The 23,567-nt window shown below is 44.8% G+C and overlaps 17 non-coding genes across 17 annotated transcripts; all 17 read right to left on the minus strand.

The window, feature by feature from the left end:
- Positions 1–1,702: 1,702 nt before the first annotated feature.
- Positions 1,703–1,785, minus strand: TRNAL-CAG (transfer RNA leucine (anticodon CAG)). Its single transcript has one exon. It is a non-coding gene; the product is annotated as a tRNA-Leu (tRNA).
- A 1,739-nt stretch (positions 1,786–3,524) lies between these two features.
- TRNAL-AAG (transfer RNA leucine (anticodon AAG)) lies at positions 3,525–3,607 on the minus strand. Its single transcript has one exon. It is a non-coding gene; the product is annotated as a tRNA-Leu (tRNA).
- Positions 3,608–3,793: 186 nt separating this feature from the next.
- Positions 3,794–3,876, minus strand: TRNAL-CAG (transfer RNA leucine (anticodon CAG)). The gene has a single exon. It is a non-coding gene; the product is annotated as a tRNA-Leu (tRNA).
- A 2,008-nt stretch (positions 3,877–5,884) lies between these two features.
- On the minus strand, positions 5,885–5,967 carry TRNAL-CAG (transfer RNA leucine (anticodon CAG)). The gene has a single exon. It is a non-coding gene; the product is annotated as a tRNA-Leu (tRNA).
- Positions 5,968–6,599: 632 nt separating this feature from the next.
- On the minus strand, positions 6,600–6,682 carry TRNAL-UAG (transfer RNA leucine (anticodon UAG)). Its single transcript has one exon. It is a non-coding gene; the product is annotated as a tRNA-Leu (tRNA).
- Positions 6,683–7,975: 1,293 nt separating this feature from the next.
- Positions 7,976–8,058, minus strand: TRNAL-CAG (transfer RNA leucine (anticodon CAG)). The gene has a single exon. It is a non-coding gene; the product is annotated as a tRNA-Leu (tRNA).
- A 632-nt stretch (positions 8,059–8,690) lies between these two features.
- On the minus strand, positions 8,691–8,773 carry TRNAL-UAG (transfer RNA leucine (anticodon UAG)). The gene has a single exon. It is a non-coding gene; the product is annotated as a tRNA-Leu (tRNA).
- Positions 8,774–9,797: 1,024 nt separating this feature from the next.
- TRNAL-AAG (transfer RNA leucine (anticodon AAG)) lies at positions 9,798–9,880 on the minus strand. Its single transcript has one exon. It is a non-coding gene; the product is annotated as a tRNA-Leu (tRNA).
- A 2,008-nt stretch (positions 9,881–11,888) lies between these two features.
- On the minus strand, positions 11,889–11,971 carry TRNAL-AAG (transfer RNA leucine (anticodon AAG)). The gene has a single exon. It is a non-coding gene; the product is annotated as a tRNA-Leu (tRNA).
- Positions 11,972–12,157: 186 nt separating this feature from the next.
- On the minus strand, positions 12,158–12,240 carry TRNAL-CAG (transfer RNA leucine (anticodon CAG)). The gene has a single exon. It is a non-coding gene; the product is annotated as a tRNA-Leu (tRNA).
- Positions 12,241–12,872: 632 nt separating this feature from the next.
- TRNAL-UAG (transfer RNA leucine (anticodon UAG)) lies at positions 12,873–12,955 on the minus strand. Its single transcript has one exon. It is a non-coding gene; the product is annotated as a tRNA-Leu (tRNA).
- Positions 12,956–13,980: 1,025 nt separating this feature from the next.
- On the minus strand, positions 13,981–14,063 carry TRNAL-AAG (transfer RNA leucine (anticodon AAG)). The gene has a single exon. It is a non-coding gene; the product is annotated as a tRNA-Leu (tRNA).
- Positions 14,064–14,251: 188 nt separating this feature from the next.
- On the minus strand, positions 14,252–14,334 carry TRNAL-CAG (transfer RNA leucine (anticodon CAG)). Its single transcript has one exon. It is a non-coding gene; the product is annotated as a tRNA-Leu (tRNA).
- A 632-nt stretch (positions 14,335–14,966) lies between these two features.
- TRNAL-UAG (transfer RNA leucine (anticodon UAG)) lies at positions 14,967–15,049 on the minus strand. The gene has a single exon. It is a non-coding gene; the product is annotated as a tRNA-Leu (tRNA).
- Positions 15,050–18,318: 3,269 nt separating this feature from the next.
- Positions 18,319–18,401, minus strand: TRNAL-AAG (transfer RNA leucine (anticodon AAG)). Its single transcript has one exon. It is a non-coding gene; the product is annotated as a tRNA-Leu (tRNA).
- A 903-nt stretch (positions 18,402–19,304) lies between these two features.
- TRNAL-UAG (transfer RNA leucine (anticodon UAG)) lies at positions 19,305–19,387 on the minus strand. Its single transcript has one exon. It is a non-coding gene; the product is annotated as a tRNA-Leu (tRNA).
- A 1,024-nt stretch (positions 19,388–20,411) lies between these two features.
- On the minus strand, positions 20,412–20,494 carry TRNAL-AAG (transfer RNA leucine (anticodon AAG)). The gene has a single exon. It is a non-coding gene; the product is annotated as a tRNA-Leu (tRNA).
- Positions 20,495–23,567: the final 3,073 nt, after the last annotated feature.

The raw sequence follows: 23,567 nt of genomic DNA on the forward strand, positions 1-23,567 counted from the left end.
CCCGTCTGGCCAGGGCATACAAGAGCATGACTCTTCCAGATGACCTCTTACATGGGTCCTATGCTCATTTGGTAAGGATTGCGCTTTGTCAGCAAGACGTTATAGAACCTAAATATATGAGAAACCCCATCTCTCTTGACAAGAGGAGAACGGAATAACGTGCCAAGTGAAGACCAACAGATGCAACTTCCATCAGATGTTAACCTGATAAAGGAGATTAAATCTCCAAAAGGCATGTCTGAAGTGGGATTCGAACCCACGCCTCCAAAGGAGACTGTGGCCTAAACACAGCGCCTTAGACCTCTCGGCCATCCTGACAGTATAGGCTTTTAAGAAATGAATAAAAGTTACTCAGAAACGTCTACCTCCATGCAAGCCTGAAATAATTTAAACCTTCAAACACAAGGTGCAACTTTATGCACAGGACAATAAACACAGAAGAACACATGTGAAAGCACTTTATTTCAAAGGTATACAGTTTTCATGCTTTTAGAACACCACATACCTCTCACCAGCTATTTAGGGTCCTGTATCCGACTCACAACATTTCCTTGCCTGCGACCTCTCTCTCTACACAAACAACTACAGCACAGGAAGTAGGAAGGCAATAGGTGGGGCAGTTTATGCAAATTTATGCTGCCAATGTGCCTTGCAGATTCATGCAGGATTTCTAGATCCTTGCCACAGGAAGTAGGAAGGCAATAGGTGGGGCAGTTTATGCAAATTTATGCTGCCAATGTGCCTTGCAGATTCATGCAGGATTTCTAGATCCTTGCTGGATACAAGAGAGTAGGCCTTGTTCCAGATAAACTATCCCTAGCAGGGAAAGTCTGAGCACAGGCACTCTTTTGCTCTTTAGCCCCTGGCCTGGGACTCACCCTCACTTGCTGAGGCGTGAAATTCTGCATACCAACTTTGCACAGAAGGTATGTTTGTGGTTGTTTGGGGATGGGTGGGAGGTCAAGAGCAGGGAAAAGCAGGTCTCCTTCACTACTAGACTACTCTTCTATGCCTCCCTGCCGTTCACTCACTCTGTCTTTGTTTCATTCTCTCCTTCCACAACACTCCTTCTCACTCACTCGCTCTATCACTTGTATTTTTGCCCTTGCTCTGCATTCTATAGTGGAAACATCTCTTGAATGAAGCATCTGAAAATGACGTGACATAAAATTTAAAACCTCCTTATTGGAAACCTAAAACATCACAAGACTTAATGTAACCCATTTCTTTCATAAAAAAGATTTTTAAAGTACCCCACAAAAGAAATATAAAACACCACGAGTGCTAGAAGAATATTACATTAACGTTAAAGATAGAATAGGGCAAATGCATTTGCAGTTGAAACTGAAGTTTGGTACTTATTCAGATATTTACATTGCCAATTTTTAGCTGAGATTCTAAAGGAACTGAGAGAGAAAATGGAATTCAAGTTTTGTCAGAAGTGGGATTCGAACCCACGCCTCCAGGAGAGACTGCGACCTTAATGCAGCGCCTTAGAACACTCGGCCATTCTGACCCCATGCTGCTTTTTTATCTAAAGGGTGAGAAAGATATTAGGAACCAAAAAATGCACAGAGCTTAGGCCAATAGTGGCTAGAGCAAGAAAAAAACTCACTGCACTCTTCCAAGAAGACAATCCTATAAGCCACTGCGAGGGAAATGATCATATTTCTCAAGAAAAAAATTAGAGTAAACACAGGACTGTCAGAAGTGGGATTTGAACCCACGCCTCCAGAGGAGACTGCGACCTGAACGCAGCGCCTTAGACCACTCGGCCATCCTGACTTGCTTTCCCAGCATCTTCCAGAGGCCAGACAGCCATGCAGGTGAGGTACTGAAAAGGAATGCCCTCAATTTATTTATCCTATTATATGCACTTCCAACAGATCTTTGAACAATCTGTACAGAGCAGGACCTATGGAGAACTCTTTAGAACTTTGAGGCGAACAAAGAGAAAGTGCTATTCACCAGCCACTTGAACGGCTCAAAGCTGCTTTGAAATTGAGACAATAGCCACCTCTTGGCTGGCTAAAGCAATTTCAACAAGGGATCTCAAAGTCACAACATAGGGTGGAGTATGCAAATTTAAGCAGCCCCTGATCAAAGCCCTGAGGAAATTGCTGTAAGTGTGCTGGAGTCCAGTTGTCTACCAGATGAATGGCATTCTTCCAAATTTGCTGGGCCCGTCTGGCCAGGGCATACAAGAGCATGACTCTTCCAGATGACCTCTTACATGGGTCCTATGCTCATTTGGTAAGGATTGCGCTTTGTCAGCAAGACGTTATAGAACCTAAATATATGAGAAACCCCATCTCTCTTGACAAGAGGAGAACGGAATAACGTGCCAAGTGAAGACCAACAGATGCAACTTCCATCAGATGTTAACCTGATGAAGGAGATTAAATCTCCAAAAGGAATGTCAGAAGTGGGATTCGAACTCACGCCTCCAAAGGAGACTGTGGCCTAAACACAGCGCCTTAGACCTCTCGGCCATCCTGACAGTATATGCTTTTAAGAAATGAATAAAAGTTACTCAGAAACGTCTACCTCAATGCAAGCCTGAAATAATTTAAACCTTCAAACACAAGGTGCAACTTTATGCACAGGACAATAAACACAGAAGAACACATACGAAAGCACTTTATTTCACAGGTATACAGTTTTCATGCTTTTAGAACACCACATACCTCTCACCAGCTATTTAGGGTCCTGTATCCGACTCACAACATTTCCTTGCCTGCGACCTCTCTCTCTACACAAACAACTACAGCACAGGAAGTAGGAAGGCAATAGGTGGGGCAGTTTATGCAAATTTATGCTGCCAATGTGCCTTGCAGATTCATGCAGGATTTCTAGATCCTTGCTGGATACAAGAGAGTAGGCCTTGTTCCAGATAAACTATCCCTAGCAGGGAAAGTCTGAGCACAGGCACTCTTTTGCTCTTTAGCCCCTGGCCTGGGACTCCCCCTCACTTGCTGAGGCGTGAAATTCTGCATACCAACTTTGCACAGAAGGTATGTTTGTGGTTGTTTGGGGATGGGTGGGAGGTCAAGAGCAGGGAAAAGCAGGTCTCCTTCACTACCAGACTCCTCTTCTATGCCTCTCTGCCGTTCACTCACTCTGTCTTTGTTTCATTCTCTCCTTCCACAACACTCCTTCTCACTCACTCGCTCTATCACTTGTATTTTTGCCCTTGCTCTGCATTCTATAGTGGAAACATCTCTTGAATGAAGCATCTGAAAATGACGTGACATAAAATTTAAAACCTCCTTATTGGAAACCTAAAACATCACAAGACTTAATGTAACCCATTTCTTTCATAAAAAAGATTTTTAAAGTACCCCACAAAAGAAATATAAAACACCACGAGTGCTAGAAGAATATTACATTAACGTTAAAGATAGAATAGGGCAAATGCATTTGCAGTTGAAACTGAAGTTTGGTACTTATTCAGATATTATTTACATTGCCAATTTTTAGCTGAGATTCTAAAGGAACTGAGAGAGAAAATGGAATTCAAGTTTTGTCAGAAGTGGGATTCGAACCCACGCCTCCAGGAGAGACTGCGGCCTTAACGCAGCGCCTTAGACCACTCGGCCATCCTGACCCCATGCTGCTTTTTCATCTAAAGGGTGAGAAAGATATTAGGAACCAAAAAATGCACAGAGCTGAGGCCAATAGTGGCTAGAGCAAGAAAAAAACTCACTGCACTCTTCCAAGAAGACAATCCTATAAGCCACTGCGAGGGAAATGATCATATTTCTCAAGAAAATAATTAGAGTAAACATAGGACTGTCAGAAGTGGGATTTGAACCCACGCCTCCAGAGGAGACTGCGACCTGAACGCAGCGCCTTAGACCACTCGGCCATCCTGACTTGCTTTCCCAGCATCTTCCAGTGGCCAGACAGCCATGCAGGTGAGGTACTGAAAAGGAATGCCCTCAATTTATTTATCCTATTATATGCACTTCCAACAGATCTTTGAACAATCTGTACAGAGCAGGACCTATGGAGAACTCTTTAGAACTTTGAGGCGAACAAAGAGAAAGTGCTATTCACCAGCCACTTGAACGGCTCAAAGCTGCTTTGAAATTGAGACAATAGCCACCTCTTGGCTGGCTAAAGCAATTTCAACAAGGGATCTCAAAGTCACAACATAGGGTGGAGTATGCAAATTTAAGCAGCCCCTGATCAAAGCACTGAGGAAATTGCTGTAAGTGTGCTGGAGTCCAGTTGTCTACCAGATGAATGGCATTCTTCCAAATTTGCAGGGCCCATCTGGCCAGGGCATACAAGAGCATGACTCTTCCAGATGACCTCTTACATGGGTCCTATGCTCATTTGGTAAGGATTGCGCTTTGTCAGCAAGACGTTATAGAACCTAAATATATGAGAAACCCCATCTCTCTTGACAAGAGGAGAACGGAATAACGTGCCAAGTGAAGACCAACAGATGCAACTTCCATCAGATGTTAACCTGATAAAGGAGATTAAATCTCCAAAAGGCATGTCAGAAGTGGGATTCGAACCCACGCCTCCAAAGGAGACTGTGGCCTAAACACAGCTCCTTAGACCTCTCGGCCATCCTGACAGTATAGGCTTTTAAGAAATGAATAAAAGTTACTCAGAAACGTCTACCTCCATGCAAGCCTGAAATAATTTAAACCTTCAAACACAAGGTGCAACTTTATGCACAGGACAATAAACACAGAAGAACACATACGAAAGCACTTTATTTCACAGGTATACAGTTTTCATGCTTTTAGAACACCACATACCTCTCACCAGCTATTTAGGGTCCTGTATCCGACTCACAACATTTCCTTGCCTGCGACCTCTCTCTCTACACAAACAACTACAGCACAGGAAGTAGGAAGGCAATAGGTGGGGCAGTTTATGCAAATGTATGCTGCCAATGTGCCTTGCAGATTCATGCAGGATTTCTAGATCCTTGCTGGATACAAGAGAGTAGGCCTTGTTCCAGATAAACTATCCCTGGCAGGGAAAGTCTGAGCACAGGCACTCTTTTGCTCTTTAGCCCCTGGCCTGGGACTCACCCTCACTTGCTGAGGCGTGAAATTCTGCATACCAACTTTGCACAGAAGGTATGTTTGTGGTTGTTTGGGGATGGGTGGGAGGTCAAGAGCAGGGAAAAGCAGGTCTCCTTCACTACTAGACTCCTCTTCTATGCCTCCCTGCCGTTCACTCACTCTGTCTTTGTTTCATTCTCTCCTTCCACAACACTCCTTCTCACTCACTCGCTCTATCACTTGTATTTTTGCCCTTGCTCTGCATTCTATAGTGGAAACATCTCTTGAAAGAAGCATCTGAAAATGACGTGACATAAAATTTAAAACCTCCTTATTGGAAACCTAAAACATCACAAGACTTAATGTAACCCATTTCTTACATAAAAAAGATTTTTAAAGTACCCCACAAAAGAAATATAAAACACCACGAGTGCTAGAAGAATATTACATTAACGTTAAAGATAGAATAGGGCAAATGCATTTGCAGTTGAAACTGAAGTTTGGTACTTATTCAGATATTATTTACATTGCCAATTTTTAGCTGAGATTCTAAAGGAACTGAGAGAGAAAATGGAATTCAAGTTTTGTCAGAATTGGGATTCGAACCCACGCCTCCAGGAGAGACTGCGGCCTTAATGCAGCGCCTTAGACCACTCGGCCATCCTGACCCCATGCTGCTTTTTCATCTAAAGGGTGAGAAAGATATTAGGAACCAAAAAATGCACAGAGCTTAGGCCAATAGTGGCTAGAGCAAGAAAAAAACTCACTGCACTCTTCCAAGAAGACAATCCTATAAGCCACTGCGAGGGAAATGATCATATTTCTCAAGAAAAAAATTAGAGTAAACACAGGACTGTCAGAAGTGGGAATTGAACCCACACCTCCAGAGGAGACTGCGACCTGAACGCAGCGCCTTTGACCACTCGGCCATCCTGACTTGCTTTCCCAGCATCTTCCAGAGGCCAGACAGCCATGCAGGTGAGGTACTGAAAAGGAATGCCCTCAATTTATTTATCCTATTATATGCACTTCCAACAGATCTTTGAACAATCTGTACAGAGCAGGACCTATGGAGAACTCTTTAGAACTTTGAGGCGAACAAAGAGAAAGTGCTATTCACCAGCCACTTGAACGGCTCAAAGCTGCTTTGAAATTGAGACAATAGCCACCTCTTGGCTGGCTAAAGCAATTTCAACAAGGGATCTCAAAGTCACAACATAGGGTGGAGTATGCAAATTTAAGCAGCCCCTGATCAAAGCCCTGAGGAAATTGCTGTAAGTGTGCTGGAGTCCAGTTGTCTACCAGATGAATGGCATTCTTCCAAATTTGCAGGGCCCGTCTGGCCAGGGCATACAAGAGCATGACTCTTCCAGATGACCTCTTACATGGGTCCTATGCTCATTTGGTAAGGATTGCGCTTTGTCAGCAAGACGTTATAGAACCTAAATATATGAGAAACCCCATCTCTCTTGACAAGAGGAGAACGGAATAACGTGCCAAGTGAAGACCAACAGATGCAACTTCCATCAGATGTTAACCTGATAAAGGAGATTAAATCTCCAAAAGGCATGTCAGAAGTGGGATTCGAACCCACGCCTCCAAAGGAGACTGTGGCCTAAACACAGCGCCTTAGACCTCTCGGCCATCCTGACAGTATAGGCTTTTAAGAAATGAATAAAAGTTACTCAGAAACGTCTACCTCCATGCAAGCCTGAAATAATTTAAACCTTCAAACACAAGGTGCAACTTTATGCACAGGACAATAAACACAGAAGAACACATACGAAAGCACTTTATTTCACAGGTATACAGTTTTCATGCTTTTAGAACACCACATACCTCTCACCAGCTATTTAGGGTCCTGTATCCGACTCACAACATTTCCTTGCCTGCGACCTCTCTCTCTACACAAACAACTACAGCACAGGAAGTAGGAAGGCAATAGGTGGGGCAGTTTATGCAAATGTATGCTGCCAATGTGCCTTGCAGATTCATGCAGGATTTCTAGATCCTTGCTGGATACAAGAGAGTAGGCCTTGTTCCAGATAAACTATCCCTGGCAGGGAAAGTCTGAGCACAGGCACTCTTTTGCTCTTTAGCCCCTGGCCTGGGACTCACCCTCACTTGCTGAGGCGTGAAATTCTGCATACCAACTTTGCACAGAAGGTATGTTTGTGGTTGTTTGGGGATGGGTGGGAGGTCAAGAGCAGGGAAAAGCAGGTCTCCTTCACTACTAGACTCCTCTTCTATGCCTCCCTGCCGTTCACTCACTCTGTCTTTGTTTCATTCTCTCCTTCCACAACACTCCTTCTCACTCACTCGCTCTATCACTTGTATTTTTGCCCTTGCTCTGCATTCTATAGTGGAAACATCTCTTGAAAGAAGCATCTGAAAATGACGTGACATAAAATTTAAAACCTCCTTATTGGAAACCTAAAACATCACAAGACTTAATGTAACCCATTTCTTACATAAAAAAGATTTTTAAAGTACCCCACAAAAGAAATATAAAACACCACGAGTGCTAGAAGAATATTACATTAACGTTAAAGATAGAATAGGGCAAATGCATTTGCAGTTGAAACTGAAGTTTGGTACTTATTCAGATATTATTTACATTGCCAATTTTTAGCTGAGATTCTAAAGGAACTGAGAGAGAAAATGGAATTCAAGTTTTGTCAGAATTGGGATTCGAACCCACGCCTCCAGGAGAGACTGCGGCCTTAATGCAGCGCCTTAGACCACTCGGCCATCCTGACCCCATGCTGCTTTTTCATCTAAAGGGTGAGAAAGATATTAGGAACCAAAAAATGCACAGAGCTTAGGCCAATAGTGGCTAGAGCAAGAAAAAAACTCACTGCACTCTTCCAAGAAGACAATCCTATAAGCCACTGCGAGGGAAATGATCATATTTCTCAAGAAAAAAATTAGAGTAAACACAGGACTGTCAGAAGTGGGAATTGAACCCACACCTCCAGAGGAGACTGCGACCTGAACGCAGCGCCTTTGACCACTCGGCCATCCTGACTTGCTTTCCCAGCATCTTCCAGAGGCCAGACAGCCATGCAGGTGAGGTACTGAAAAGGAATGCCCTCAATTTATTTATCCTATTATATGCACTTCCAACAGATCTTTGAACAATCTGTACAGAGCAGGACCTATGGAGAACTCTTTAGAACTTTGAGGCGAACAAAGAGAAAGTGCTATTCACCAGCCACTTGAACGGCTCAAAGCTGCTTTGAAATTGAGACAATAGCCACCTCTTGGCTGGCTAAAGCAATTTCAACAAGGGATCTCAAAGTCACAACATAGGGTGGAGTATGCAAATTTAAGCAGCCCCTGATCAAAGCCCTGAGGAAATTGCTGTAAGTGTGCTGGAGTCCAGTTGTCTACCAGATGAATGGCATTCTTCCAAATTTGCAGGGCCCGTCTGGCCAGGGCATACAAGAGCATGACTCTTCCAGATGACCTCTTACATGGGTCCTATGCTCATTTGGTAAGGATTGCGCTTTGTCAGCAAGACGTTATAGAACCTAAATATATGAGAAACCCCATCTCTCTTGACAAGAGGAGAACGGAATAACGTGCCAAGTGAAGACCAACAGATGCAACTTCCATCAGATGTTAACCTGATAAAGGAGATTAAATCTCCAAAAGGCATGTCAGAAGTGGGATTCGAACCCACGCCTCCAAAGGAGACTGTGGCCTAAACACAGCGCCTTAGACCTCTCGGCCATCCTGACAGTATAGGCTTTTAAGAAATGAATAAAAGTTACTCAGAAACGTCTACCTCCATGCAAGCCTGAAATAATTTAAACCTTCAAACACAAGGTGCAACTTTATGCACAGGACAATAAACACAGAAGAACACATATGAAAGCACTTTATTTCAAAGGTATACAGTTTTCATGCTTTTAGAACACCACATACCTCTCACCAGCTATTTAGGGTCCTGTATCCGACTCACAACATTTCCTTGCCTGCGACCTCTCTCTCTACACAAACAACTACAGCACAGGAAGTAGGAAGGCAATAGGTGGGGCAGTTTATGCAAATTTATGCTGCCAATGTGCCTTGCAGATTCATGCAGGATTTCTAGATCCTTGCTGGATACAAGAGAGTAGGCCTTGTTCCAGATAAACTATCCCTAGCAGGGAAAGTCTGAGCACAGGCACTCTTTTGCTCTTTAGCCCCTGGCCTGGGACTCACCCTCACTTGCTGAGGCGTGAAATTCTGCATACCAACTTTGCACAGAAGGTATGTTTGTGGTTGTTTGGGGATGGGTGGGAGGTCAAGAGCAGGGAAAAGCAGGTCTCCTTCACTACTAGACTACTCTTCTATGCCTCCCTGCCATTCACTCACTCTGTCTTTGTTTCATTCTCTCCTTCCACAACACTCCTTCTCACTCACTCGCTCTATCACTTGTATTTTTGCCCTTGCTCTGCATTCTAGAGTGGAAACATCTCTTGAATGAAGCATCTGAAAATGACGTGACATAAAATTTAAAACCTCCTTATTGGAAACCTAAAACATCACAAGACTTAATGTAACCCATTTCTTTCATAAAAAAGATTTTTAAAGTACCCCACAAAAGAAATATAAAACACCACGAGTGCTAGAAGAATATTACATTAACGTTAAAGATAGAATAGGGCAAATGCATTTGCAGTTGAAACTAAAGTTTGGTACTTATTCAGATATTATTTACATTGCCAATTTTTAGCTGAGATTCTAAAGGAACTGAGAGAGAAAATGGAATTCAAGTTTTGTCAGAAGTGGGATTCGAACCCACGCCTCCAGGAGAGACTGCGGCCTTAACGCAGCGCCTTAGACCACTCGGCCATCCTGACCCCATGCTGCTTTTTCATCGAAAGGGTGAGAAAGATATTAGGAACCAAAAAATGCACAGAGCTTAGGCCAATAGTGGCTAGAGCAAGAAAAAACTCACTGCACTCTTCCAAGAAGACAATCCTATAAGCCACTGCGAGGGGAAATGATCATATTTCTCAAGAAAAAAATTAGAGTAAACACAGGACTGTCAGAAGTGGGATTTGAACCCACGCCTCCAGAGGAGACTGCGACCTGAACGCAGCGCCTTAGACCACTCGGCCCTCCTGACTGGCTTTCCCAGCATCTGCCAGAGGCCAGACAGCCATGCAGGTGAGGTACTGAAAAGGAATGCCCTCAATTTATTTATCCTATTATATGCACTTCCAACAGATCTTTGAACAATCTGTACAGAGCAGGACCTATGGAGAACTCTTTAGAACTTTGAGGCGAACAAAGAGAAAGTGCTATACACTAGCCACTTGAACGGCTCAAAGCTGCTTTGAAATTGAGACAATAGCCACCTCTTGGCTGGCTAAAGCAATTTCAACAAGGGATCTCAAAGTCACAACATAGGGTGGAGTATGCAAATGTAAGCAGCCCCTGATCAAAGCCCTAAGGAAATTGCTGTAAGTGTGCTGGAGTCCAGTTGTCTACCAGATGCATGGCATTCTGCCAAATTTGCAGGGCCCGTCTGGCCAGGGCATACAAGAGCATGACTCTTCCAGATGACCTCTTACATGGGTCCTATGCTCATTTGGTAAGGATTGCGCTTTGTCAGCAAGACGTTATAGAACCTAAATATATGAGAAACCCCATCTCTCTTGACAAGAGGAGAACGGAATAACGTGCCAGGTGAAGACCAACAGATGCAACTTCCATCAGATGTTAACCTGACAAAGGAGAATAAATCTCCAAAACGCATGTCAGAAGTGGGATTCGAACCCACACCGCCAAAGGAGACTGTGGCCTAAACACAGCGCCTTAGACCTCTCAGCCATCCTGACAGTATAGGCTTTTAAGAAATGAATAAAAGTTACTCAGAAACGTCTACCTCCATGCAAGCCTGAAATAATTTAAACCTTCAAACACAAGGTGCAACTTTATGCACAGGACAATAAACACAGAAGAACACATACGAAAGCACTTTATTTCACAGGTATACAGTTTTCATGCTTTTAGAACACCACATACCTCTCACCAGCTATTTAGGGTCCTGTATCCGACTCACAACATTTCCTTGCCTGCGACCTCTCTCTCTACACAAACAACTACAGCACAGGAAGTAGGAAGGCAATAGGTGGGGCAGTTTATGCAAATTTATGCTGCCAATGTGCCTTGCAGATTCATGCAGGATTTCTAGATCCTTGCTGGATACAAGAGAGTAGGCCTTGTTCCAGATAAACTATCCCTAGCAGGGAAAGTCTGAGCACAGGCACTCTTTTGCTCTTTAGCCCCTGGCCTGGGACTCACCCTCACTTGCTGAGGCGTGAAATTCTACATACCAACTTTGCACAGAAGGTATGTTTGTGGTTGTTTGGGGATGGGTGGGAGGTCAAGAGCAGGGAAAAGCAGTTCTCCTTCACTACTAGACTACTCTTCTATGCCTCCCTGCCGTTCACTCACTCTGTCTTTGTTTCATTCTCTCCTTCCACAACACTCCTTCTCACTCACTCGCTCTATCACTTGTATTTTTGCCCTTGCTCTGCATTCTATAGTGGAAACATCTCTTGAATGAAGCATCTGAAAATGACGTGACATAAAATTTAAAACCTCCTTATTGGAAACCTAAAACATCACAAGACTTAATGTAACCCATTTCTTTCATAAAAAAGATTTTTAAAGTACCCCACAAAAGAAATATAAAACACCACGAGTGCTAGAAGAATATTACATTAACGTTAAAGATAGAATAGGGCAAATGCATTTGCAGTTGAAACTGAAGTTTGGTACTTATTCAGATATTATTTACATTGCCAATTTTTAGCTGAGATTCTAAAGGAACTGAGAGAGAAAATGGAATTCAAGTTTTGTCAGAAGTGGGATTCGAACCCACGCCTCCAGGAGAGACTGCGGCCTTAACGCAGCGCCTTAGACCACTCGGCCATCCTGATCCCATGCTGCTTTTTCATCTAAAGGGTGAGAAAGATATTAGGAACCAAAAAATGCACAGAGCTTAGGCCAATAGTGGCTAGAGCAAGAAAAAAACTCACTGCACTCTTCCAAGAAGACAATCCTATAAGCCACTGCGAGGGAAATGATCATATTTCTCAAGAAAAAAATTAGAGTAAACACAGGACTGTCAGAAGTGGGATTTGAACCCACGCCTCCAGAGGAGACTGCGACCTGAACGCAGCGCCTTAGACCACTCGGCCATCCTGACTTGCTTTCCCAGCATCTTCCAGAGGCCAGACAGCCATGCAGGTGAGGTACTGAAAAGGAATGCCCTCAATTTATTTATCCTATTATATGCACTTCCAACAGATCTTTGAACAATCTGTACAGAGCAGGACCTATGGAGAACTCTTTAGAACTTTGAGGCGAACAAAGAGAAAGTGCTATTCACCAGCCACTTGAACGGCTCAAAGCTGCTTTGAAATTGAGACAATAGCCACCTCTTGGCTGGCTAAAGCAATTTCAACAAGGGATCTCAAAGTCACAACATAGGGTGGAGTATGCAAATTTAAGCAGCCCCTGATCAAAGCCCTGAGGAAATTGCTGTAAGTGTGCTGGAGTCCAGTTGTCTACCAGATGAATGGCATTCTTCCAAATTTGCAGGGCCCGTCTGGCCAGGGCATACAAGAGCATGACTCTTCCAGATGACCTCTTACATGGGTCCTATGCTCATTTGGTAAGGATTGCGCTTTGTCAGCAAGACGTTATAGAACCTAAATATATGAGAAACCCCATCTCTCTTGACAAGAGGAGAACGGAATAACGTGCCAAGTGAAGACCAACAGATGCAACTTCCATCAGATGTTAACCTGATAAAGGAGATTAAATCTCCAAAAGGCATGTCAGAAGTGGGATTCGAACCCACGCCTCCAAAGGAGACTGTGGCCTAAACACAGCGCCTTAGACCTCTCGGCCATCCTGACAGTATAGGCTTTTAAGAAATGAATAAAAGTTACTCAGAAACGTCTACCTCCATGCAAGCCTGAAATAATTTAAACCTTCAAACACAAGGTGCAACTTTATGCACAGGACAATAAACACAGAAGAACACATACGAAAGCACTTTATTTCACAGGTACACAGTTTTCATGCTTTTAGAACACCACATACCTCTCACCAGCTATTTAGGGTCCTGTATCCGACTCACAACATTTCCTTGCCTGCGACCTCTCTCTCTACACAAACAACTACAGCACAGGAAGTAGGAAGGCAATAGGTGGGGCAGTTTATGCAAATTTATGCTGCCAATGTGCCTTGCAGATTCATGCAGGATTTCTAGATCCTTGCTGGATACAAGAGAGTAGGCCTTGTTCCAGATAAACTATCCCTAGCAGGGAAAGTCTGAGCACAGGCACTCTTTTGCTCTTTAGCCCCTGGCCTGGGACTCACCCTCACTTGCTGAGGCGTGAAATTCTGCATACCAACTTTGCACAGAAGGTATGTTTGTGGTTGTTTGGGGGATGGGTGGGAGGTCAAGAGCAGGGAAAAGCAGGTCTCCTTCACTACTAGACTACTCTTCTATGCCTCCCTGCCGTTCACTCACTCTGTCTTTGTTTCATTCTCTCCTTCCACAACACTCCTTCTCACTCACTCGCTCTATCACTTGTATTTTTGCCCTTGCTCTGCATTCTATAGTGGAAACATCTCTTGAATGAAGCATCTGAAAATGACGTGACATAAAATTTAAAACCTCCTTATTGGAAACCTAAAACATCACAAGACTTAATGTAACCCATTTCTTTCCTAAAAAAGATTTTTAAAGTACCCCACAAAAGAAATATAAAACACCACGAGTGCTAGAAGAATATTACATTAACGTTAAAGATAGAATAGGGCAAATGCATTTGCAGTTGAAACTGAAGTTTGGTACTTCTTCAGATATTATTTACATTGCCAATTTTTAGCTGAGATTCTAAAGGAACTGAGAGAGAAAATGGAATTCAAGTTTTGTCAGAAGTGGGATTCGAACCCACGCCTCCAGGAGAGACTGCGGCCTTAACGCAGCGCCTTAGACCACTCGGCCATCCTGACCCCATGCTGCTTTTTCATCTAAAGGGTGAGAAAGATATTAGGAACCAAAAAATGCACAGAGCTTAGGCCAATAGTGGCTAGAGCAAGAAAAAAACTCACTGCACTCTTCCAAGAAGACAATCCTATAAGCCACTGCGAGGGAAATGATCATATTTCTCAAGAAAAAAATTAGAGAAAAAACACAGGACTGTCAGAAGTGGGATTTGAACCCACGCCTCCAGAGGAGACTGCGACCTGAACGCAGCACCTTAGACCACTCGGCCATCCTGACTTGCTTTCCCAGCATCTTCCAGAGGCCAGACAGCCATGCAGGTGAGGTACTGAAAAGGAATGCCCTCAATTTATTTATCCTATTATATGCACTTCCAACAGATCTTTCAACAATCTGTACAGAGCAGGACCTATGGAGAACTCTTTAGAACTTTGAGGCGAACAAAGAGAAAGTGCTATTCACCAGCCACTTGAACGGCTCAAAGCTGCTTTGAAATTGAGACAATAGCCACCTCTTGGCTGGCTAAAGCAATTTCAACAAGGGATCTCAAAGTCACAACATAGGGTGGAGTATGCAAATTTAAGCAGCCCCTGATCAAAGCCCTGAGGAAATTGCTGTAAGTGTGCTGGAGTCCAGTTGTCTACCAGATGAATGGCATTCTTCCAAATTTACAGGGCCCGTCTGGCCAGGGCAGACAAGAGCATGGCTCTTCCAGATGACCTCTTACATGGGTCCTATGCTCATTTGGTAAGGATTGCGCTTTGTCAGCAAGACGTTATAGAACCTAAATATATGAGAAACCCCATCTCTCTTGACAAGAGGAGAACGGAATAACGTGCCAAGTGAAGACCAACAGATGCAACTTCCATCAGATGTTAACCTGATAAAGGAGATTAAATCTCCAAAAGGAATGTCAGAAGTGGGATTCGAACCCACGCCTCCAAAGGAGACTGTGGCCTAAACACAGCGCCTTAGACCTCTCGGCCATCCTGACAGTATAGGCTTTTAAGAAATGAATAAAAGTTACTCAGAAACGTCTACCTCCATGCAAGCCTGAAATAATTTAAACCTTCAAACACAAGGTGCAACTTTATGCACAGGACAATAAACACAGAAGAACACATACGAAAGCACTTTATTTCACAGGTATACAGTTTTCATGCTTTTAGAACACCACATACCTCTCACCAGCTATTTAGGGTCCTGTATCCGACTCACAACATTTCCTTGCCTGCGACCTCTCTCTCTACACAAACAACTACAGCACAGGAAGTAGGAAGGCAATAGGTGGGGCAGTTTATGCAAATTTATGCTGCCAATGTGCCTTGCAGATTCATGCAGGATTTCTAGATCCTTGCTGGATACAAGAGAGTAGGCCTTGTTCCAGATAAACTATCCCTAGCAGGGAAAGTCTGAGCACAGGCACTCTTTTGCTCTTTAGCCCCTGGCCTGGGACTCACCCTCACTTGCTGAGGCGTTAAATTCTACATACCAACTTTGCACAGAAGGTATGTTTGTGGTTGTTTGGGGATGGGTGGGAGGTCAAGAGCAGGGAAAAGCAGGTCTCCTTCACTACTAGACTACTCTTCTATGCCTCCCTGCCGTTCACTCACTCTGTCTTTGTTTCATTCTCTCCTTCCACAACACTCCTTCTCACTCACTCGCTCTATCACTTGTATTTTTGCCCTTGCTCTGCATTCTATAGTGGAAACATCTCTTGAATGAAGCATCTGAAAATGACGTGACATAAAATTTAAAACCTCCTTATTGGAAACCTAAAACATCACAAGACTTAATGTAACCCATTTCTTTCATAAAAAAGATTTTTAAAGTACCCCACAAAAGAAATATAAAACACCACGAGTGCTAGAAGAATATTACATTAACGTTAAAGATAGAATAGGGCAAATGCATTTGCAGTTGAAACTGAAGTTTGGTACTTATTCAGATATTATTTACATTGCCAATTTTTTTTTTTTTTTTTTTGAAAAACCTTTATTGACGTTTCAATCATTTACACGTATGGGCCTACAACCCCCCGGGGCCGGCCGCTAAGCAATCAGAACAATAAAAGCACATGTAAACACAGGCGGCACCTCGGAGAGCAAAGTCTACAATACAGTATAGTCCGGCCAATGAGCCGCTCAGGTAGGACACCAGAAGAGAAAGGGTTTTTCATTTTATAATAAAGCAAAACAGTAGGATCAGGTGCCAAACAGTTTCCCAACAGCGAGAAGGGACAAGGATAAGAGACGTAAGCAGCAAGCAGCAATACATTGAATCAATGGCGCAGACACGGGAAAGTACGGATGGGGAGAAATATCAAAGATAGTTGCGCCTACAGGTCCCCGTACCTAAAGCCCAGCGAACCCCCCGGAAACTGTGGCACACATTAAGAGCAAACGATTCACAATAAGAGAGGTGTACCGCGCTGATCCCAGAAAAACAAGCAAAAGGAAACAGAGAAGAAAAAGGAGGCCATGGAAACAGAGATAAAGACTAAAGAGTCCCCTCCCCCATCCCCCCAGCCTGCACCTCTGCGAATGAGTATGGCCCCACCCCCCAGCAGTGTGCCTGTCGCCCCGGAACTAGACCCGAAATATAGAAGAGACAGGGAAAAAAGGAGTAAGAAAGAGCCCCCCCAGACGGGGGGGCGGAAGGAATGTAATAAACTGGAGGAGGGCCATCAAAACATACCCCCGGCTTCTCCCTCCCGCACGGTGAAGTCTCCCCACAGCAAACAATTAGCAGCACCAAGTTGATCATATCAAAAAAGGAGGGGGGGAGTGGGGAGCATTATGCACCAACTATGCGAATAACCATGAGAGCACGCAACCATGAGTCCGCCTGTCTACTAGGTGACCACTCCCGAAGGATCAGCCTCAGCCTTGACCGCTCTTTGCGATGCTGCCCATGCCGGCCCCTCGACCCAGCACCATGTCCGATGTCCCAAGGTACAGGAGTGTCCAAAAACAGTCGGGAAGCGACGCACACAGGTGGGGTGGAAGTCTCTGAGCATCAGCACGGACCGCTTCATGGGGGGGCGTCTTTTCCAGTGCTGCCCCAGGATCTGCACTGCACACAAGGTCCAGACAGGCTGAAGCAGTCAAATGAGACACACGTTGCTGGAATCGTCCCTGGGCCGCCGGAGACCGCGCACGGGACAAGGCCACCATCTTCCGCTCAGGTCCAATACCTCCGGAGCAGATCAAGCCCACAGTTAGCCGACCACACGGTAGCATACTGTCCGGAGTGTCCGGCTGTACACTAATCGCGGGGGGGGCCGCAACATCTTCCTCCTGTGTGCAGTGTGGAAAGCCACTGTGTACTTGTGGACCAGCATGCCGCCACTGTCCCAACGCTGATACCACACCATCTAGCTTCCTCCCCAGGACCCCCGGCGCCATAAGCCAAGGAGTAATGAAGGGCACCAAGGGCCTCCAGGAGGTCGCCGTACCCCAGAGCAGCTCTCTCCGATCGCTCTGCCACACTCCCGACCGTCACACACCCCCAGTCCCGCTGCGTCCCAGCGGACAGGATGGTAGGCTGCATAGTGACAAAATGGCCGCTGGGAAGGCCCGACTCGTGTTGGGGCCAGGACCCCGGGACCAACGCCTCAAGGTCCACGTCGCTGAAGACAGGGATCCTGGGGCAGGAACAGATTCAACCGTTGCACGGTCACGGGCAATAGTCGTCTCCGCCACGGACCAGCTCCCGCGAAAAGCCGGGAGCAGCCCGCAAGGATCAGGGCGAACCAGGGACGGCGTCCGGGCAGCTCACCGTCAAAGGCAGGGGCAAACACCACAGAATCCGAGAATTGCACACCCGGGCATGTCCTCGGTCCGCAGCGCTCAGCAGGGGGGAGCGACCACAGCAAAATGCAGGCCGAGGGGAGCACCACTCCGGCGGACCGCCTCCACCCAGTCACCACAGGCCGCTGTTGTTAAACTGCCGCTCGGCCAAGGCGTCCACTCGAGGTCCCGGCTTCGGGGCCGCACGGGCCGCAAAGTTCAACCGCTGATTTCTCCGGCGGTACTGCAGTCAGAAACCTCAGGGTCACACGATCGGTTGCCACTTTCGTTTACGAACACGATCTCGTAGCGCAGAATAAGGATCTCATGCAGGATATCCGTGCGGGATGCGGAGGTTCACGGAGCCGGGAATCTACGCTGCCGTCCCGGTCGCCATCTTGGCTCCTCCCTACATTGCCAATTTTTAGCTGAGATTCTAAAGGAACTGAGAGAGAAAATGGAATTCAAGTTTTGTCAGAAGTGGGATTCGAACCCACGCCTCCAGGAGAGACTGCGGCCTTAACGCAGCGCCTTAGACCACTCGGCCATCCTGACCCCATGCTGCTTTTTCATCTAAAGGGTGAGAAAGGTATTAGGAACCAAAAAATGCACAGAGCTTAGGCCAATAGTGGCTAGAGCAAGAAAAAAACTCACTGCACTCTTCCAAGAAGAAGATCCTATAAGCCACTGCGAGGGAAATGATCATATTTCTCAAGAAAAAAATTAGAGAAAAAACACAGGACTGTCAGAAGTGGGATTTGAACCCACGCCTCCAGAGGAGACTGCAACCTGAACACAGCACCTTAGACCACTCGGCCATCCTGACTTGCTTTCCCAGCATCTTCCAGAGGCCAGACAGCCATGCAGGTGAGGTACTGAAAAGGAATGCCCTCAATTTATTTATCCTATTATATGCACTTCCAACAGATCTTTCAACAATCTGTACAGAGCAGGACCTATGGAGAACTCTTTAGAACTTTGAGGCGAACAAAGAGAAAGTGCTATTCACCAGCCACTTGAACGGCTCAAAGCTGCTTTGAAATTGAGACAATAGCCACCTCTTGGCTGGCTAAAGCAATTTCAACAAGGGATCTCAAAGTCACAACATAGGGTGGAGTATGCAAATTTAAGCAGCCCCTGATCAAAGCCCTGAGGAAATTGCTGTAAGTGTGCTGGAGTCCAGTTGTCTACCAGATGAATGGCATTCTTCCAAATTTACAGGGCCCGTCTGGCCAGGGCAGACAAGAGCATGGCTCTTCCAGATGACCTCTTACATGGGTCCTATGCTCATTTGGTAAGGATTGCGCTTTGTCAGCAAGACGTTATAGAACCTAAATATATGAGAAACCCCATCTCTCTTGACAAGAGGAGAATGGAATAACGTGCCAAGTGAAGACCAACAGATGCAACTTCCATCAGATGTTAACCTGATAAAGGAGATTAAATCTCCAAAAGGCATGTCAGAAGTGGGATTCGAACCCACGCCTCCAAAGGAGACTGTGGCCTAAACACAGCGCCTTAGACCTCTCGGCCATCCTGACAGTATAGGCTTTTAAGAAATGAATAAAAGTTACTCAGAAACGTCTACCTCCATGCAAGCCTGAAATAATTTAAACCTTCAAACACAAGGTGCAACTTTATGCACAGGACAATAAACACAGAAGAACACATACGAAAGCACTTTATTTCACAGGTATACAGTTTTCATGCTTTTAGAACACCACATACCTCTCACCAGCTATTTAGGGTCCTGTATCCGACTCACAACATTTCCTTGCCTGCGACCTCTCTCTCTACACAAACAACTACAGCACAGGAAGTAGGAAGGCAATAGGTGGGGCAGTTTATGCAAATTTATGCTGCCAATGTGCCTTGCAGATTCATGCAGGATTTCTAGATCCTTGCTGGATACAAGAGAGTAGGCCTTGTTCCAGATAAACTATCCCTAGCAGGGAAAGTCTGAGCACAGGCACTCTTTTGCTCTTTAGCCCCTGGCCTGGGACTCACCCTCACTTGCTGAGGCGTGAAATTCTGCATACCAACTTTGCACAGAAGGTATGTTTGTGGTTGTTTGGGGATGGGTGGGAGGTCAAGAGCAGGGAAAAGCAGGTCTCCTTCACTACTAGACTACTCTTCTATGCCTTCCTGCCGTTCACTCACTCTGTCTTTGTTTCATTCTCTCCTTTCACAACACTCCTTCTCACTCACTCGCTCTATCACTTGTATTTTTGCCCTTGCTCTGCATTCTATAGTGGAAACATCTCTTGAATGAAGCATCTGAAAATGACGTGACATACATTTTAAATCCTCCTTATTGGAAACCTAAAACATCACAAGACTTAATTTAACCCATTTCTTTCATAAAAAAGATTTTTAAAGTACCCCACAAAAGAAATATAAAACACCACGAGTGCTAGAAGAATATTACATTAACGTTAAAGATAGAATAGGGCAAATGCATTTGCAGTTGAAACTGAAGTTTGGTACTTATTCAGATATTATTTACATTGCCAATTTTTAGCTGAGATTCTAAAGGAACTGAGAGAGAAAATGGAATTCAAGTTTTGTCAGAAGTGGGATTCGAACCCACGCCTCCAGGAGAGACTGCGGCCTTAACGCAGCGCCTTAGACCACTCGGCCATCCTGACCCCATGCTGCTTTTTCATCTAAAGGGTGAGAAAGATATTAGGAACCAAAAAATGCACAGAGCTTAGGCCAATAGTGGCTAGAGCAAGAAAAAAACTCACTGCACTCTTCCAAGAAGACAATCCTATAAGCCACTGCGAGGGAAATGATCATATTTCTCAAGAAAAAAATTAGAGTAAACACAGGACTGTCAGAAGTGGGATTTGAACCGACGCCTCCAGAGGAGACTGCGACCTGAACGCAGCGCCTTAGACCACTCGGCCATCCTGACTTGCTTTCCCAGCATCTTCCAGAGGCCAGACAGCCATGCAGGTGAGGTACTGAAAAGGAATGCCCTCAATTTATTTATCCTATTATATGCACTTCCAACAGATCTTTCAACAATCTGTACAGAGCAGGACCTATGGAAAACTCTTTAGAACTTTGAGGCGAACAAAGAGAAAGTGCTATTTACCAGCCACTTGAACGGCTGAAATCTGCTTTGAAATTGAGACAATAGCCACCTCTTGGCTGGCTAAAGCAATTTCAACAAGGGATCTCAAAGTCACAACATAGGGTGGAGTATGCAAATTTAAGCAGCCCCTGATCAAAGCCCTGAGGAAATTGCTGTAAGTGTGCTGGAGTCCAGTTGTCTACCAGATGAATGGCATTCTTCCAAATTTGCAGGGCCCGTCTGGCCAGGGCATACAAGAGCATGACTCTTCCAGATGACCTCTTACATGGGTCCTATGCTCATTTGGTAAGGATTGCGCTTTGTCAGCAAGACGTTATAGAACCTAAATATATGAGAAACCCCATCTCTCTTGACAAGAGGAGAACGGAATAACGTGCAAGTGAAGGCCAACAGATGCAACTTCCATCAGATGTTAACCTGATAAAGGAGATTAAATCTCCAAAAGGCATGACAGAAGTGGGATTCGAACCCACGCCTCCAAAGGAGACTGTGTCCTAAACACAGCACCTTAGACCTCTCGGCCATCCTGACAGTATAGGCTTTTAAGAAATGAATAAAAGTTACTCAGAAACGTCTACCTCCATGCAAGCCTGAAATAATTTAAACCTTCAAACACAAGGTGCAACTTTATGCACAGGACAATAAACACAGAAGAACACATACGAAAGCACTTTATTTCACAGGTATACAGTTTTCATGCTTTTAGAACACCACATACCTCTCACCAGCTATTTAGGGTCCTGTATCCGACTCACAACATTTCCTTGCCTGCGACCTCTCTCTCTACACAAACAACTACAGCACAGGAAGTAGGAAGGCAATAGGTGGGGCAGTTTATGCAAATTTATGCTGCCAATGTGCCTTGCAGATTCATGCAGGATTTCTAGATCCTTGCTGGATACAAGAGAGTAGGCCTTGTTCCAGATAAACTATCCCTAGCAGGGAAAGTCTGAGCACAGGCACTCTTTTGCTCTTTAGCCCCTGGCCTGGGACTCACCCTCACTTGCTGAGGTGTGGTAAATAATTTAATTACCGGTACTTAATTTGATGCGGAAAATCTATAATAATAGCTCAGTAAAATAAGAGGCAGAATCCGTGGTATTAGAGGTTCGGAACGGGCTTTATTCCAAAATCAATTCGAATTGATGGACTCCATATTCCATCACCACGAAGGTTCAGGAAGTGAAGGACCAACTTTATTGACAAGTAATCATTTTTATACAATAGGCATTACAGTGAAACAGATGCAGGAGGCGTAACAGTTGATAACAAAGATAAAACATACATGCGTAACTAAAATGGGTGTAACTGGGCGTAACTTAAAGAACGTCATCAGGTATGATGTCACAATAGGGTGGTTCCACGAAAGAATTTCGCAATGTCAGCAGAAATACTCGGCAGAGATGCGCGCGCAGCAGCATGACGTGTGATTGACGTGCAACTAGAGGGTGAAGGGGACTTGACATTTAGCTCTACATGTGGAGACAGAAGTCTGGGGGGTCAAGTCAACCTAATCCCAAATCATATCTAACATCCTATGTTTAAAGAACTATGTTATCCAAAAAGAAAGGTCTTTCGAACAAAATCTATTCTATACTGACTGTGAGTGCGTGTACAAGCGTCTAAGTGTCTACACTAGATGCGAGGGCAGAAATCTTCCATAGTAACAGGGCTATGAATTACTTGCATAAAGACAGAGAAGCCGGGCCATTTGCTCGGTAGCTGGAAGAATGTTTACTTAAACTACTAGACAGGAATGCATTGGATAGGGAGCGGAGCAGATAATCTCGAAGGTGAAATACAGTTTTTGGCAGGCAACAGGCTGGAGTCAGGCACCGTTAGCCGCGCAGGGAATAGGACAAAGTTCATGGATACAGATGCAAGCTCAGGCTGGAGCTTTCAGAGACAGAAGGCAGGAAAAGGCTTAATGGCAGAATCAGGGCCTACTCGCCTGGACTGAAAAATGGGATAAATGAACCATATAAAGCCGGTGGCCTTTCATACTTAGAAATAGAGTATCCGGCCCATTCATGGCGGATCTGAAAGAGGACATGTTGACGGTGGACGCACAAGTGTTTGCGTCTTCATAACTGGAACTGGAGGGAACATACATGTACTTGTGATTTATACATGAAACCGTTGGGGTCCAAGATAGGGGACATAACTGATCATAAAAATCCATATTTCCACATTCCCTCCTTGTCCCCTACTTGCCCTTAAGAGATATCAATCTTCATCAATCCGTTGATCTGTTCATATAGCATCATTTGTTCTTCTTTTTTCTTCTGGGATGAATGAAATCTTGGTGGTGGAATACACGATGTGGCACACAGACCACAAATCGCTGGTCCACATTGTAGGCATAAGCAGCAACTGAATAGTATGAGAAAACCAATACCTAGGAAGGATAGGACCCTCCATCCAAAGGTAGATAATACACTCCAAAACCAACCGGACCAAGTCCAGGTGCCTGGATTCTGGTGTATCTGGCTTACAATCTTATGAAGGCGAGTTATGGCTTTATATACAGATGGCGAATTTTCTGGTATGAAAATGCAACAGCTAGATCCGATGACCCTACAAGCTCCGCCCCTATCGGCCAGGATGACGTCAAGGACAAG

This window comes from Triturus cristatus, chromosome 6 (assembly GCF_964204655.1).
Source record: "Triturus cristatus chromosome 6, aTriCri1.1, whole genome shotgun sequence".
NCBI lineage: Eukaryota > Metazoa > Chordata > Amphibia > Caudata > Salamandridae > Triturus > Triturus cristatus.